The 16,288-nt window shown below is 40.2% G+C and overlaps 1 long non-coding RNA gene across 1 annotated transcript; it reads right to left on the bottom strand.

Annotated features, from left to right (window-relative positions):
- Positions 1-230: 230 nt before the first annotated feature.
- On the bottom strand, positions 231-13,627 carry LOC137045406 (uncharacterized). The gene is made up of 3 exons (XR_010898763.1): positions 13,391-13,627; positions 1,638-1,758; positions 231-588 (listed from the first exon to the last, which is right to left on the bottom strand). It is a non-coding gene; the product is annotated as an uncharacterized lncRNA (long non-coding RNA).
- Between the last annotated feature and the right edge of the window lie 2,661 nt (positions 13,628-16,288).

Below are 16,288 nucleotides of genomic sequence, written 5' to 3'. Positions count from 1 at the left end.
TATTATTTATTAATGTATTCATTATTATTAGATATTTGACAATTATCTGTGTTGTCTGTTTGTAGCATTTTGCTTAAATGTATATATATATACACTGTAAGAAAGAGAAATAACAATATTAGAAGACTTTAGAATTGACAGCATGTCAAAACCAAACAAAAACAGACCAGGCTTGTACAAACAAACACATCAATAATAAATACAATATTTTATTACTTCACATTTTCCATTTCACAATGTCAAAACATGCAAAACATTTGAGGATATTTTGCAGCTTTATAAGCGCACAAATCACTGTAATAAGAGTAAACATGGTCCATGTGATATCATTTGATATTTAGTCATTTTTAGCTCTAAATTTATCTCTAGTGATTGTTAATTGTAATTATTGGAAAAAAGCGACAACAAAATTCTTCAAAGTTTCTGCTTTTGTCTTCCCTTGAAGAAAGTTAGTCATACTGGTTTGGAACAATACGAGGATGAGTAGATGATGACAGGTTTTCATTATTGGGTGAAGTAGTTGTTTCCATCCCTCTTTTTAAACAAGGATCAAGTTTTTGACCAGAGCCTTTTTATTCATCAAACTGCCTGTGAGCAAAAAGCAAAGAGACACTTAATCCTGACAGAGAGAACAACCTGACATCAATTAGTCCCGGACGGACGGACAGACACACACACACACACACGAAACGCACGCATGCACGCACGCATACACGCACGCACACACGCACGCACACACACACACAATCTTCATTTAGAACTTGCTGTCCCAGTGATAAATACATAACCACGGTGCTGTTATAAACATAATGCCTGCCATGGTTAAAATCAAGAGACATTTATATTTATTGTAACTTTAAGAGACCCCCCCCCACACACACACACGCAAACGCACACACACACACACACACACAGTGCTCTCTACACATGGAATCCCCATCGTGAGGGAACTTTAGTGATTGAGAGGCTTTTTGGACTTTCGGAACCCCAAGGGAGAGGTCAGCGGGCCAGAACACACTAGTGCGGACAGAGGGAGTTGCCCGTCCCTTAATCCCAAACTCTCTACATGGCCGTCCCTTAGAAGGAGAGGCCCAGGCCAAGGGGAGCGTGGGGGAGTGTCTGGTAGAGGCCCAGTCAAACATCCCCCCTGCCCCATTCCCCCCTCTCCATAAGGTAAAAAAGCAGCCGAAAACTAAGGGGTGACTCAGAGGACACAGTGTCTTGTAAAACACATGCACTTAATATTAGAGCCATAAAACTTGTTAAATTAAAAGCTATTTTGGAAAATAGAAAGGGAAATATTTATGTGTCTAGCCCATGATAGAATCCATTTTATCCCAGGGCCAAGGGTCTGCCAGGGCACAGGTAACTACTGTCAACAAGTGAGAAACCCCACGGTACCAATTCTCAAGTGGGACGTGGTCCTTTTAACAGGGCTGAACGATTCATTTGACTCTGTAAAAAAAAAGAAGAAAGACTAGGACTTGAGGTGAAATTAAGAATTAAGAATGAGGTGAAAAGACCCCTGGGCCGTTGTGTATGGTTCAGTCCTTAGAATGGGGTGAGAGACAAAACAAAAAGAGTTCTCAGTGATTGAAAAGCTGCAAAAAGCAATTATGATGTGAAAATATACAGACCTCTGGTTGTAGCCGCAGCAAACGCCATAAATCGTGCCCTGTGCTGTGTTTACACTGCGCTGACCTCACAGTGCCCGAATGGGTTGATCGTTCACTATCTGCAGCATGGAGGACGCATGACCTATATAAATACAAAAATTAAATAAATAAAAAAATACTATAATTAAATGGTCTTTATTTTTTAGTCACTTACAATAAATGTCCTATTTAGTTTTCCAAATGATTTTAAGTGTTTTTTCTTTTCTTTTTCATATGAACAGTGCAATTTTTGTTTGCATGAATGTGCCCCTAAATCGTTTGATGCTGCAAAATGCATCGGATGGTTTGCCTTCCAAGGAGTTTTCGATCTTTAATGTAAACCAGCAAGTACGTGAAGGAACTCCATAGAGTTTGGAAGATTTATGGACCATTTGATCTTCGAATGGAAAGGTGCTTTAAGGCCCACAAAGGTTTTGGTGTGTGTGTGTGTGTGTGTGTGTGTGTGTGTGTGCGTGTGTGTGTGTGTGTGCGTGCGTGTGCATGTGTGTGCATGCCCTTACTAAAACGACAGTGAAAAGCCATTATTATTAAAAATAATAAAAACACAGACGCACTCACACGCTGAAAGACACATGAACAGACATGCATTTACCCAAACACATAACCAAAATGCACTAAAAATTTATGGCTCTAACATTCCTACAGGGTCAAGCAATTTATCAAATCCTCCACATTCTGGTTTCAATTACACAGCCTATTGTGAAAAGCGGCTATTTTAGCAGGTTCATTTGACTCAGTAGGGGACGCGAAAGCTCTCGGTTAATGCGCCTTTGCCGAAAGCTGCTATAGTTTGGGCCTTGCTGAGGAGCCGGGCCGGAGTTTCGCGAGAATAATGGACAGTGGCCTCCCTCTCTCTATCGGCTCTTAACAGAAAGGGCTATGACTGTGGTAGAGAGGTGATAAATCCACGTTTTATTACTGAAGAATTCCACTCTCTCCACAGGCCTGACAGCTCCCCACGTTCTCAGACCCTTTTGGACAATTTCGACACCGTGTCCATCTGGTTCTGATTAAGTCCCAACTGGCCTGCATCGCATCCAGAGACGAGATGGTGAGAGAAAAAGAGAAAGACGGCAAGGTGAGAACGAGGAAGAAGCGGCAAGAGCCAAAAGCAAACGCGAGAGCGACTGGAAGCCGATGCCAACGGCAGAGAGAGCCGTAACTGATGCCCGACATGGGCGTCATTACTGAAACACAGTATTGTTACATCAATGGCCCAGCCATAGCCAAAAGACATTATTTGGAGTGAGCATCCAGCTTGTAGCTGGTGTTTATTAGCCTCTCTTCTGGCACCTGCTCCCACACAAAGCATGGCAGCAGTCTTGCACCCTCATTCTGCCTCTCTCTGTCAAAAGGAATAGTTTGCCAAAATTGAAAATGACGCTGTTTGCTCAGCTTCCTTTCGTCTTTAGTGTGTTGACGCAATTTCCACAGAAACAGGAAGACGGGGCAGGATGTAGAACAGCTCCTCCCCTTTTTAACATAGTCACTAGCGTTTCGTTTATATCACAGAGCCATTGAGTTCAGTAGAGCAGCAGTTTCCTCCTAATTTCCTCCATATCACTTTAAAATGCAGCATTCTGTACAGAATTCAAACGGGTCCGATTTTTTGTGGTCTGCGTCGACTCACGAATATGAACTGCTTTGTGTTAGCATGTCTCTGGACCGGAGCTGCGGCGGTTTAAGTGACACTAACGTGAAGCTAGACTTCACTCGCCCCAATAGAAAGCATTTACACTGTCTGAATCATTCCCAATCCCCTATATAGTGCACTGTGTGTCCCTCACCATGTCGAAATTAGTAAATGAGGGACTGATTTCAGCCAGTTTCAGCCTTCAGAGAGCATTTGATTGGACAAAATATCTGATGAGAAGCTGAAGTGCAGTGTGATGTCATCAAAATCACTGATCCATATTGGCTGAAGTAAGAGGCCACATTTTGAATGCTTATATCTTCTAAATATGACTTTTGTTGTTTTGGAGCACGCTAGCTTATAGAAAATAAGAGGTTCTTTCCACGAAGAACCATTTACATCCATGAAACCTCCCCATTACCCCAAAGGATCTTTATAGTGGAAAAAAGTTCTCCAGATTATTACGATTATTTAAAAAGCTCTACATACTAAGAAAAAATACAGGTTCTTTTAAGAACCGTTCACTGATTATTTTAGGGAACCAAAATGGTTCTTTGATGGCATCACTGCGACAAACTGCCTTCTGGAACCTTTATGTTAAAGAGTGCAAGGCTAACATATTCATACTAAAAGCCAAAAGCTAATTCTGGATATTCAAACGGCGTTTCCAAAAGTCATCAATGTCCCATTTATTTAACTCTGAATTTTGGTTTTAGGTAAACTATCTTTTAAAAGGAGGTGTCTGTTCAGGTAATCTCACCAGATCATAACCCAAATATTGCCCAAAGCAAAACTCATCAACAGCATCTGGCTAACTCTCACCACAACAACCTTCATTCCCATATCACACTGATTAAACAGCGATCAGAAGACTCAAAGGTCAACCAGCCTCTGTTCTTCCCACAGGAAACCTCAGTGGAGACGGATTAAAGGAATAAACACGTTATTAAAGGATACTGTACAATCCAGTGCTTATTTCTCACAATGCAGTAGGGAGTGTGTGTGTGTGTGTGTGTGTGTGTGTGTGTGTGTGTGTGTGTGTGTGTGTGTGTGTGTGTGTGTGTGTGTGTGTGTGTGTGTGTGTGTGTGTGTGTGTGTGTGTGTGTGTGTGTGTGTGTGTGTGTGTGTGTGTGTGTGTGTGAGAGACGGGTGGGGCAGATGGTGGAGGTGTCATGGTGTGTCTGACCCTGTGGAGACCCCACGCCTCATCAGACGATGAAACTCACCTACGCAGCTCGGCCTTTTCTCTTGAAGAGGTTTCTCTGTAAAAATAGTGGTATTAATAAAAAACAGATGTGGACATGGACAGCCACAGTCCAGCACTCAACATATGCCTCACAATGAAAGGATACTTCTGCATATATAAAGATTAATAAAAGGAAAAATCATCTTTCAGCACATTTATACCCAAGTGATGAATAATGATTTAAGCTTTTTTTTCTTCATTTTTTTTTTTTTTTTTTGCTATAAATTCAAATGAAATGAAAACCTCACTCCTTTGTGCACATATAGATTTTTTATTTATTTACACTTTATGATCATTTTACAAATGGTTAGAGATCATATAATATGAAAGAGTTTAGTTGCAGTTTGGGATGAAGATGCACATAACTGTGGAATAACAATATCATTAAAAGCCAGACTGGACAAATAAATCATTATTGCCATTAATGTCTGCTAGCCTATTTAAATAGGCTTCCCTTTTCTAAAGTCTACCATCTGTGTGGGCTTGTGTTATATTCAAATCACCATAATCAACTTTGCTGTGCATGCTGCATCTGGAAACAATAATTAATGGCATTGTTTAAAACCTAATTTTTGCATCCTTGATAAATGAATAGATTGTTAATGATATCATTTGAATAAAAAATGGAAGCTTAAAAAAGCAGGAGGGGACTGGGTGCGTGTTGATCTGCAATGAAAAACGCTACAATCTGTGCCATGTTTACGGTTAATTTGAAGACCGGGGGCGTTGTAATGCCGTTCTTTAAAGGAGATCTTAGTTCAATAATCATAAAAATAAAAACGAGATAAGAAAGCTATTTCATGCACTGACATCACTCTGTCTAGAATTCCCAAATAAATGAAATCGCCGCAATCAAGCCTCTGTCATCACCTGCCATTTGAGCTTCAAATCATCATTTGGCCTCTGCAGAACTAATTTACTCTGATTTTTATGCTATGGCTTTTCAAAGAATATTTATCGTAATCTTCCATTTCAGATTTCCATTTTTTTGGGTTCATGTGATTTTTATGAGCAGTTGTCAGAAATGACAGGGTTCTGGGTAAATATCTGGGTATTTAATGTTCAGTCCGAGAGCTTTCTGTTTCTCCATTGAAAACCTATGTAGGGTATACTTTCCCTTTCTAGAAGGACCAGAAAGGTAATAAAAACATACTCAAAGTAGTCAATATGTGACATCTGTGGGTTAGTTAGAATCTCTTGAAGCATCAAAAATACATTTTGGTCCCAATATTTAATTCTATAAACTATAATACTGATCTGCCAACATTGTTGCTGTATAATAAATTAAAATAAGCTGATAACATCACTGTTTTCTCCAGAACGACTGTACAGCCAAATCAAAATTGATTGAATATATATATATATATATATATATATATATATATATATATATATATATATATATATATATATATATATATATATATATATATATGTATATATATATATATATATATATATATATATGTATATATATATATATATATATGTATATATATATATATTGAAAATAAAATAAAAACTAAGACTTTACTCAGCATTGTCTTCTCTTCCGTGTTTGTTTACAGTCCACGTTGACCCTAAGAGCTCTTTACCCTTAAACTCACCCCTACCACTAGCCTAGAAATCTAGACGCACCCTAGCGGCAGCTAATTTAATCTGCCCGCGAGTGTCGTCTAGCAACTCTCAATACCCTTCTTAGCTGTATTCGCCTAACTCTTGCCGGGCCAATCACATTGTGTATAGAGTCGGTGGGCGGGGCCATAATGACAACGGCCGAGTTGCGTTTGCGTGCTTCTAGTAAACACAGAAACTGCCGAACGGCGGCGGTCTTTCGAATCAGCTTTGATGGCGACTCTGGAAGACTTGGAGTTAAGCTTTTCTCTGAGAAAAGAACAAAGAACAGCACTGAAGTCATTCTTAAAAAGGGAAGATGTGTTCGTAGTTTAGCCGACCGGATACGGCGAATGTTTAATCTATCAACAAGCTCTGTTTCACCTTCGTTACTCTGGTTGGTGTAGTGCTATCCTATCGCGTTGAGGGGGAGTTTGAAAGACAACCGTTTATACCGCCCGTCGGATTGAGCTCTCAGTGGTGAGTTTCCAGACCAAACATCTTGATGTGGGTCTGGCTTGTGAGGCTACCATACCACCACACCTGTCCCTAACTTTACCCTTAAACTCACCCACACCACCACACCTGACCCTAACTTTACCCTTAAACTTACCCACACCACCACACCTGACCCTAACTTTACCCTTAAACTTACCCATACCACCACACCTGTCCCTAACTTTACCCTTAAACTTACACACATCACCACACCTGTCCCTAACTTTACCCTTAAACTTACACACATCACCACACCTGTCTCTAACTTTATCCTTAAACTCACCCATACCACCACACCTGTCCCTAACTTTACCCTTAAACTCACCCATACCACCACACCTGACCCTAACTTTACCTTTAAACTCACCCATACCACCACACCTGACCCTAACTTTACCTTTAAACTTACCCATACCACCAGACCTAACCCTAACTTTACCCTTAAACTCACCCATACCACCACACCTGTCCCTAACTTTACCCTTAAACTCACCCACACCACCACACCTGACCCTAACTTTACCCTTAAACTCACCCATACCACCACACCTGACCCTAACTTTACCTTTAAACTTACCCATACCACCACACCTAACCCTAACTTTACCCTTAAACTCACCCATACCACCACACCTGTCCCTAACTTTACCCTTAAACTCACCCATACCACCACACCTGTCCCTAACTTTACCCTTAAACTCACCAATACCACCACACCTGACCCTAACTTTACCCTTAAACTCAGCCATACCACCACACCTGTCCCAAACTTTACCCTTAAACTCACCCACACCACCACACCTGTCCCAAACTTTACCCTTAAACTCACCCACACCACCACACCTGTCCCTAACTTTACCCTTAAACTCACCCACACCACCACACCTGACCCTAACTTTACCCTTAAACTTACCCATACCACCACACCTGTCACTAACTTTACCCTTAAACTTACACACATCACCACACCTGTCTCTAACTTTACCCTTAAACTTACACACATCACCACACCTGTCTCTAACTTTACCCTTAAACTCACCCACACCACCACACCTAACCCTAACTTTACCCTTAAACTCACCCATACCACCACACCTGTCCCTAACTTTACACTTAAACTCAACCATACCACCACACCTGACCCTAGCTTTACCGTTAAACTCACCCATACCACCACACCTGTCCCTAACTTTACCCATAAACTCACCAATACCACCACACCTGACCCTAACTTTACCCTTAAACTCAGCCATACCACCACACCTGTCCCAAACTTTACCCTTAAACTCACCCACAGCACCACACCTGTCCCAAACTTTACCCTTAAACTCACCCACACCACCACACCTGACCCTAACTTTACCCTTAAACTCACCCATACCACCACACCTGACCCTAACTTTACCCTTAAACTCACCCATACCACCACACCTGACCCTAACTTTACCCTTAAACTCACCCATACCACCACACCTGTCCCTAACGTTACCCTTAAACTCACCCATACCACCACACCTGTCCCTTACTTTACCCTTAAACTCACCCATACCACCACACCTGTCCCTAACTTTACCCTTAAACTCACCCATACCACCACACCTGACCCTAACTTTACCCTTAAACTTACACACATCACCACACCTGTCCCTAACTTTACCCTTAAACTCACCCATACCACCACACCTGTCCCTAACTTTACCCTTAAACTCACCCATACCACCACACCTGACCCTAACTTTACCCTTAAACTTACCCATACCACCACACCTGTCACTAACTTTACCCTTAAACTTACACACATCACCACACCTGTCCCTAATTTTACCCTTAAACTTACACACATCACCACACCTGTCTCTAACTTTACCCTTAAACTCACCCATACCACCACACCTGACCCTAACTTTACCCTTAAACTCACCCATACCACCACACCTGTCCCTAACTTTACCCTTAAACTCACCCATACCACCACACCTGTCCCTAACTTTACCCTTAAACTTACACACATCACCACACCTGTCACTAACTTTACCCTTAAACTTACACACATCACCACACCTGTCCCTAACTTTACCCTTAACCCCACCCATACCACCACACCTGACCCTAACTTTACCCTTAAACTCACCCATACCAACACACCTGTCCCTAACTTTACCTTTAAACTTACCCATACCACCACACCTGTCCCTAACTTTACCCTTAAACTCACCCATACCACCACACCTGTCCCTAACTTTACCCTTAAACTCACCCATACCACCACACCTGTCCCTAACTTTACCCTTAAACTCACCCACACCACCACACCTGACCCTAACTTTACCCTTAAACTCACCCATACCACCACACCTGTCTCTAACTTTACCCTTAAACTCACCCATATCACCACACCTGTCTCTAACTTTACCCTTAAACTCACCCACACCACCACACCTGACCCTAACTTTACCCTTAAACTCACCCATACCACCACACCTGTCTCTAACTTTACCCTTAAACTCACCCATACCATCCACCTGTCCATAACTTTTCCCTTAAACTCACCCATACCACCACACCACACCTGTCCCTAACTTTACCCTTAAACTCACCCACACCACCACACCTGACCATAACTTTAAACTTACCCATACCACCACACCTGACCCTAACTTTACCCTTAAACTCACCCATACCACCACACCACACCTGACCCTAACTTTACCCTTTAAACTCACCCACACCACCACACCTGTCCATAACTTTACCTTTAAACTTACCCATACCACCACACCTGACCCTAACTTTACCCTTAAACTCACCCATACCACCACACCTGACCCTAACTTTACCCTTAAACTCACCCATACCATCACACCTGACCCTAACTTTACCCTTAAACTCACCCATACCACCACACCTGTCCCTAACTTGACCCGCATCCCACCTCAATAAGTGTTTTGCGATACAATATGAAAGTACATTGCACTTATTTTGATGTTAAGGCCACCTAATATAAAGTGGGACCGTTCTAAGAAATCTAAGAAACTCAAAGCCAGAAAAGACACAAAATAAATGATTAAATGAATAATATTTCCTTGATTTTCATAGGTTCAGGAAAGAATAAAGATTGTTACTGGGAACTCAAAGGCCCAATTAAATATGATGGATCACACTGCTTGTGATTTTATCCGCTATTGATGAGTGTGAGCCTTGGCTGCAAGAAAAACAGAAATGCAAGAAGCAGAAACGTTACGTCAAACTATCAATTCCCACTTAAACTCGGTGACATGCTTCTTAAACTGAATTTAACACATAAACACTCCAGATTTGTTTTAACACAGAGTGAGGCCGATATGACGCAGACTGATATGTCTCCTGTAAGCAGCACTCGGGCTGCGATGACATTGATTATGATTTTCAGCCTCTCTGAGGTTGATCTGCCCGCCAGCACAGTCAGACTGACCTGCTAATGCCATATGTCTAGAGCGAGAGCTTCTGGGTAGAAAGGGAAATCTGACTCTGGATGAACTGTGGTAAAATCACTCTGCCTGCATGGTGTTATTTCTGACACAATATGTTTTTTTGTGAAAGTTTGCGTTGACAGAGATTTTAAATCAGGCTGACACAGCTTCATGAACGCTCAGATATGCTCCCAAAGCATTCACAGGTGAAGCAGACGTTGAGCTCAAGACAAGCGCAATTTACGAGTCGGGTTGGAGAGCAGCCTCCCAGAGATGGGGGAAGTGTGAACAAATTAATTTATTTTGGTAATCTCTCTCTCTCTCTCTCTCTCTCTCTCTCTCTCTCTCTCTCTCTCTCTCTCTCTCTCTCTCTCTCTCTCTCTCTCTCTCTCTCTCTCTCTCTCTCTCTCTCTCTCTTCTGCCCCCCCCTCTCTCTTTTTGCTGTCTTTGTCAAAATGAATGACAACAATTTGGCTGAGGATCTGGGATGTGCGGGCAGCATTGACAGGCGAATTATCAGGGGCCCGGCGCTCCTTATTATCAGCGGAGAACTCATCAGAGGTGCGGGTCCAGGAGTCCTCTCTGCTGTCACTATCTGTCAGTAGGACAAGCTCTGCTGCAAGGGCCAGCTGACAGGTCATTTCAACAATAACAATTACTCCGATTACTGGTGTCATAAACAATTCACCCAAGGCAGAGCAATAACAAAGCTTTATAATTCACAGCCACATAAATAAATGCCAGCAGGTAACAAGTAATTTACCAGAGGAATGGATCCCCAATACATGACGCGTTTCATTGTTGCGGGGGCAAATGAAAGCCAGGCGCTGGAAACATACATGATAACAAGAAACAGGAATTCAGCCATTAGAGAAATTACATGATAAACCACTGCTCACAAAATAATAGATAGATAGATAGATAGATAGATAGATAGATAGATAGATAGATAGATAGATAGATAGATAGATAGATAGATAGATAGATAGATAGATAGATAGATAGATAGATAGATAGATAGATAGATAGATAGATAGATAGATAGATAGATAGATAGATAGAAAGAAGGATGGATGGATGGATGGATAGATAGATAGATAGATAGATAGATAGATAGATAGATAGATAGATAGATAGATAGATAGATAGATAGATAGATAGATAGATAGATAGATAGATAGATAGATAGATAGATAGATAGATAGATAGATAGATAGATAGATAGATAGATAGATAGATAGATAGATAGACTACTCATAGACTACATCTTGTTTAGGAAGAGCATTACTGAAAAAAGTGAAAATCTGGCCATCGTCTGAGCCACCAATCTTATTTATACAAAATCAGATTTGTTTCTCATTTTATTTCAGATGATGATATTTTGATGTGCTCCTTATGGTAAATATGCACATTCCTAATGCCAGATAGTAGCATATATTGCATTATATATTATAGCCTATATTTATGTTAACTGATATTTACTGAGTAAAAAAACATTCAAAAGGGAAACCCTGCTATAATGTAAAATACTGTGAAGTGATATAGTGATATGATGCCGTGTGTATGTGGCAGCGCGTTCGATTCGGACAGACATCTTCTATCCGCCCTGCAGCACTTCAACAATTCCAAAATCCCTAATGAGGAGAGCTGTTGAGCAATTAACACATGTCAAACTCGCCATCATCAGGTGCCTCTCTAATTTTCTCACCAAAGGGCTGCATTCTCCCTTCTTTCAGTGTCTTCACCCGCGGGCACGAACGTAGGAGTCAGATTCTGCTCTGCTGATTCCTGTTTTTCTGTCGCGCGAACACAGTTCTTCGTGAATCCTTCACTCGACACTCGATTTCTGTCGTTTAGACGCAGTCAAATGAGACGGAGGCTTTCACGAGTAGTATTTGCAGCGCTCGCGATGAGCATCGACCTCATTGCTCACAAACACACACTCACATAACATTACTAAGGACTAAAATGCTTTACCCGTATTTTACTATTAATTTTACAAAACAATTGCTCTTGATGTGATGTAAATATTCTATTCTATTCTATTCTATTCTATTCTATTCTATTCTATTCTATTCTATTCTATTCTATTCTAATTTGATTTAAAAATGCGCCAAAGTTAATAATAAGCATTATTATTACTGTAAAATAAAACTATATATATAGCCTATAGTAGGCTATATATAGCCTAGCGTATATATATATATATATATATATATATATATATATATATATATATATATATATATATATATATATATATATATATATATATATATATATATATATATATATATATAACGTTATACGTTATACTTTATCAAATTCTATATATAGAAGACTTTGATAACGTATAACGTCGTGTAATATCACCTGTTAAGACGTAGGCTAAAGTATATACTGTTCATAGTTCGATTTTGAATTTTCACCTCAACTCAGCCGTCAGTCATTTGCCTGGATTTGTTAACGATAATTTGTATTAAAAACGACGCAAAAATGTTTAATAGCTTAATAAAAAACCGTTGTTTAACGGGGAAAAAAAGAAAGAAAAAAAAAACACGGATGAAATTGCAAATATAATATCAGTTAAAGGGGAAAAAAATATTACATTTCTGCCCAGTGCCCAGCAACACAAAGGAGGCAGAAAATCAAACCCGAGAAGACGACACGCTTCAGAAAACAATTATGAGAGAAATCCAGGCTCTTTTATTTAAAGCAGAGAATGGATACCGTTTGTTATAAAATTGCACTGCCTTCATTGTCTTAAATGTGAGCAAATAATTTGCATCACAAACATTATATATTTAATATATTGTATTTATTAGAAAAGTATGTAGCCTATTTTTGTATATTTAAAAAAAGAGAAATAGAAATAGACAAGTTTACCAAAAAGAGGAAAATCACACCTTTTATTAGTCATGTATAATATCCATAACTGTAAACATCACATTTGTTATCGTCAGCTAATAAAAATGATAAATGTTGTAAGCGTTGGTTCACCATGACTAAGAATTACATTTACAATTTAATGTGCCAAGATTACATACAGCAAAACACTCAATCATTTTTTTTTTTTTCTGCCAGCGTTCCTATCCATAAGGATACTCCTGACATTTCTAATTATCCCAACTACACCTGATTGGATATATCTAGAGGAATCAAGATCTAGCTTCACCCTGACTCCTGATTAACTCAACTAGTTAAGTACAATTCCACGGGGTGTAGTTGAACAAAAGCCGGAAGAGTGGAGGATGAGAAAATGTGCTTTTGTTACCAGTTCTCAGATGAGAGAGATAGTAGAGCTCATCCTGGTGCTGGTTTGGGGAGGGGGGACTCGCTCCTCTCCCAGTCAGCTGCAGTTCGTCTTCTCTTCTTGGACCACCATCCTTTTTGGGTTGCGCATCTCATTTGCATACATTTGTTTCCAGCCAAGGAGGCCTTCAGCTCATTAAGGCGTTCTCTCACAATCTCCCAGAATCCCGCTGCTCCCAGCCACTACCTGCTGCGGAACGAGAACACTGCTAGGCGCTGGACAGAGAAAAAAAGAAAAAAGAAAAGAAAAGAAAAAGGAGAGGGGAAGAAAGCAGAAGGGAGGGGGGAAAAGGCAACACGTTCTTCAGTCCAAAACAAAAGAGGAGGGCTGGTATAAAGGAATCCTCTGTGTGTGTTTGTGCCTTGTTTTCTACTCTCCCATGGAAGCGGGCACCGTTTTCTGTTAAGTAGCCTCCTGTCATGACAGATACCTCTGCGGGTCAAGAGTCAAAGTTGAGGGGAGGGTCAGCAGCACAACATGCAAGCCAAGCGCTGAACTGGATACCTATCTGCCTGTGGACAGCGTTTGGGTGTTACTCTCGTAAAAATAAAGATCTATGGTTCCACGAAGAACGCTAAACATCCATGGAAGCTTTCCATTGCACAACAGGTTCGCTATAGTAGGCTAAAAGGTTCTTCAGATTTTTAAAATGTTCTTTTCACTAAGAAAAACATTGACTATTTTATAGGTTCTTTGAGGGACCCATTCTTATTTTATTTTATTACATTGCTGTGAAAACTCCCCAGTTTGGAACATTTTTCACGTGACTCTAAAACAGGGTATTGAAAAGGGAAGAAATCGCATCGTTCAAACCTTCCAATTTAATAAGCACGCACTAAACACACACACACACACACACACACACACACACACACACACACACACACACACACACACACACACACACACACACACACACACACACACAAACACACACACTCTCTCTCTCTCTCTCTCTCTCTCTCTCTCTCTCTCTCTCTCTCTCTCTCTCTCTCTCTCTCTCACACACACACACACACACGCGCGCGCGCACGCACGTACACAAGCCAAGCAAATACTCTTTATGTTTTATAGGGACTTATCATAGACAAAATACATTTTATACTGTACATACTGCACCATACCCCTAAACTAAGGGGTAATTTGTAATCTCATTTGTAATGTCATTTTTACATTTTCATAAAAACATCACATAGTATGATTTCTAAGCTTTTTTCCTCATGGGGACCACAAAAAGTGGTATTACTATATCCTTTTTGGGACATTTGGTCCCTATAACGTAGGGAATACCACACACACACACACACACACACACACACACACACACACACACACACACACACACACACACACACACACACACACACCCTAAAGCACATTTTTAAAAGAACATGTGAATGGTGCTTGCCTATGCAAGCTCTGAGTTCTTTATAGCACATTGCTTCTACGGTTGCTATGGTGTTCTCTGTGGTTGCTAAGTGGTCGTTTACTTGCCCAGTCTAATAAGTCTCTATGCTGTGTTGGTTTCTAGATATGCCCCAGCTCCCTCCTTCCATCTCAGTCTGTGAGCTTTTTTTGTTTCCAAGGCAAAAATTGTAGCCTACGTCTGATTGCTTGGAAAACTAATGCTATTTGTCAGTAGCAAAGATGTTGTCAGACAAATTTCATACCAAAGTATAGTTCTCAGTGATAGGGGGTTTATTCAAATCCATAACCCCGAGTATATGAGAAAGAGTAATAGTGATGCTCGCCTTAGCAAACAGCACTAATAAACAGTCCATTGAGTCTGCAGGCAGGGGTAAATGCTGATATACGGGGTGAAGTAGCCTACTGGAGCGACTTGAGTTTATTTAAAGCATGACGACCCCTGGCCAAAACCTGCTTCAGTGGAGGGATGAATAAAATTTTAATGGCTCATAAAACACAGCAATTCCTCTCAGTGCGTTTTTTGACCGTATTATTCGTGGCCGCGCCGTGTCGCCTCTTTTTGTCTGCAAAGTGAAAAGCTGCAGTGAGTGGCCACGGCTGGAGCTCCACTGGCATGAAGAGAGGTGGGAAGAAAAGGAAAGCCATGAATACGACCGCATGATTAGTGGAGGGAAAGAGACTTTCACACGCGCACACACACACGTTTACTTATCTAAATGAGGACATACCAGAGACATCTTTTGTATTACACTCAACCAATGTATTTTCTGTCCCCTAAACCTTTTTTTTTTTTTTTTTTGCATTTTACGATTTTTATTAAGGCATTTTTTAATGTGTTTATTGAGCCGTTTTCCTTATGGGGACAGTTGTCTGTGGGCGATTTCAAGTTTTACTATCCTAGTGGGGACATTTGGTCCTCCTTTGTGGGACACACACACACACACACACACACACACACACACACACACACACACAACACACAATCGTAAAACCCCTATAATTCTCATTTTTTCATTTTTTTAAATTATATTTTGTAACACTATTTTTTAAATGTTACACGTTACTACATGTACTTTAGTAATAACAGCAAATTATGCATAATTACAAGCAACTAAACCTAAACCGAACCCTAACCCATATTAAGTAGGCTACATGAAGTTCATTAATATTACTCAGTACTTATTTGTGTAATCAAACTGTAAAAATGCCACCTAAAAATGTACGGTTGCACTTAATTTTACAGTATATGGACATACACTGTAAAAAAGTTATAACAACATTGTTTTTTTACATTGCTTTAACTCATCAAAATATGTAAAAAAAAAAATATTAAACTCATTGTTATGTCTTTTAAAAATGAAGTTGCTGTTTTAGTTGAAATGACTCAAACATTCAAGTTGATTGTACTTAAAAATGTAAGACTGCAACTTT

The sequence above is a fragment of the Pseudorasbora parva genome, chromosome 17 (assembly GCF_024679245.1).
Source record: "Pseudorasbora parva isolate DD20220531a chromosome 17, ASM2467924v1, whole genome shotgun sequence".
Classification (NCBI taxonomy): Eukaryota; Metazoa; Chordata; class Actinopteri; order Cypriniformes; family Gobionidae; genus Pseudorasbora; species Pseudorasbora parva.
The sequence above is the reverse complement of the archived record's forward strand: the minus strand, read 5'-3'. Positions and strand labels throughout refer to the sequence as shown.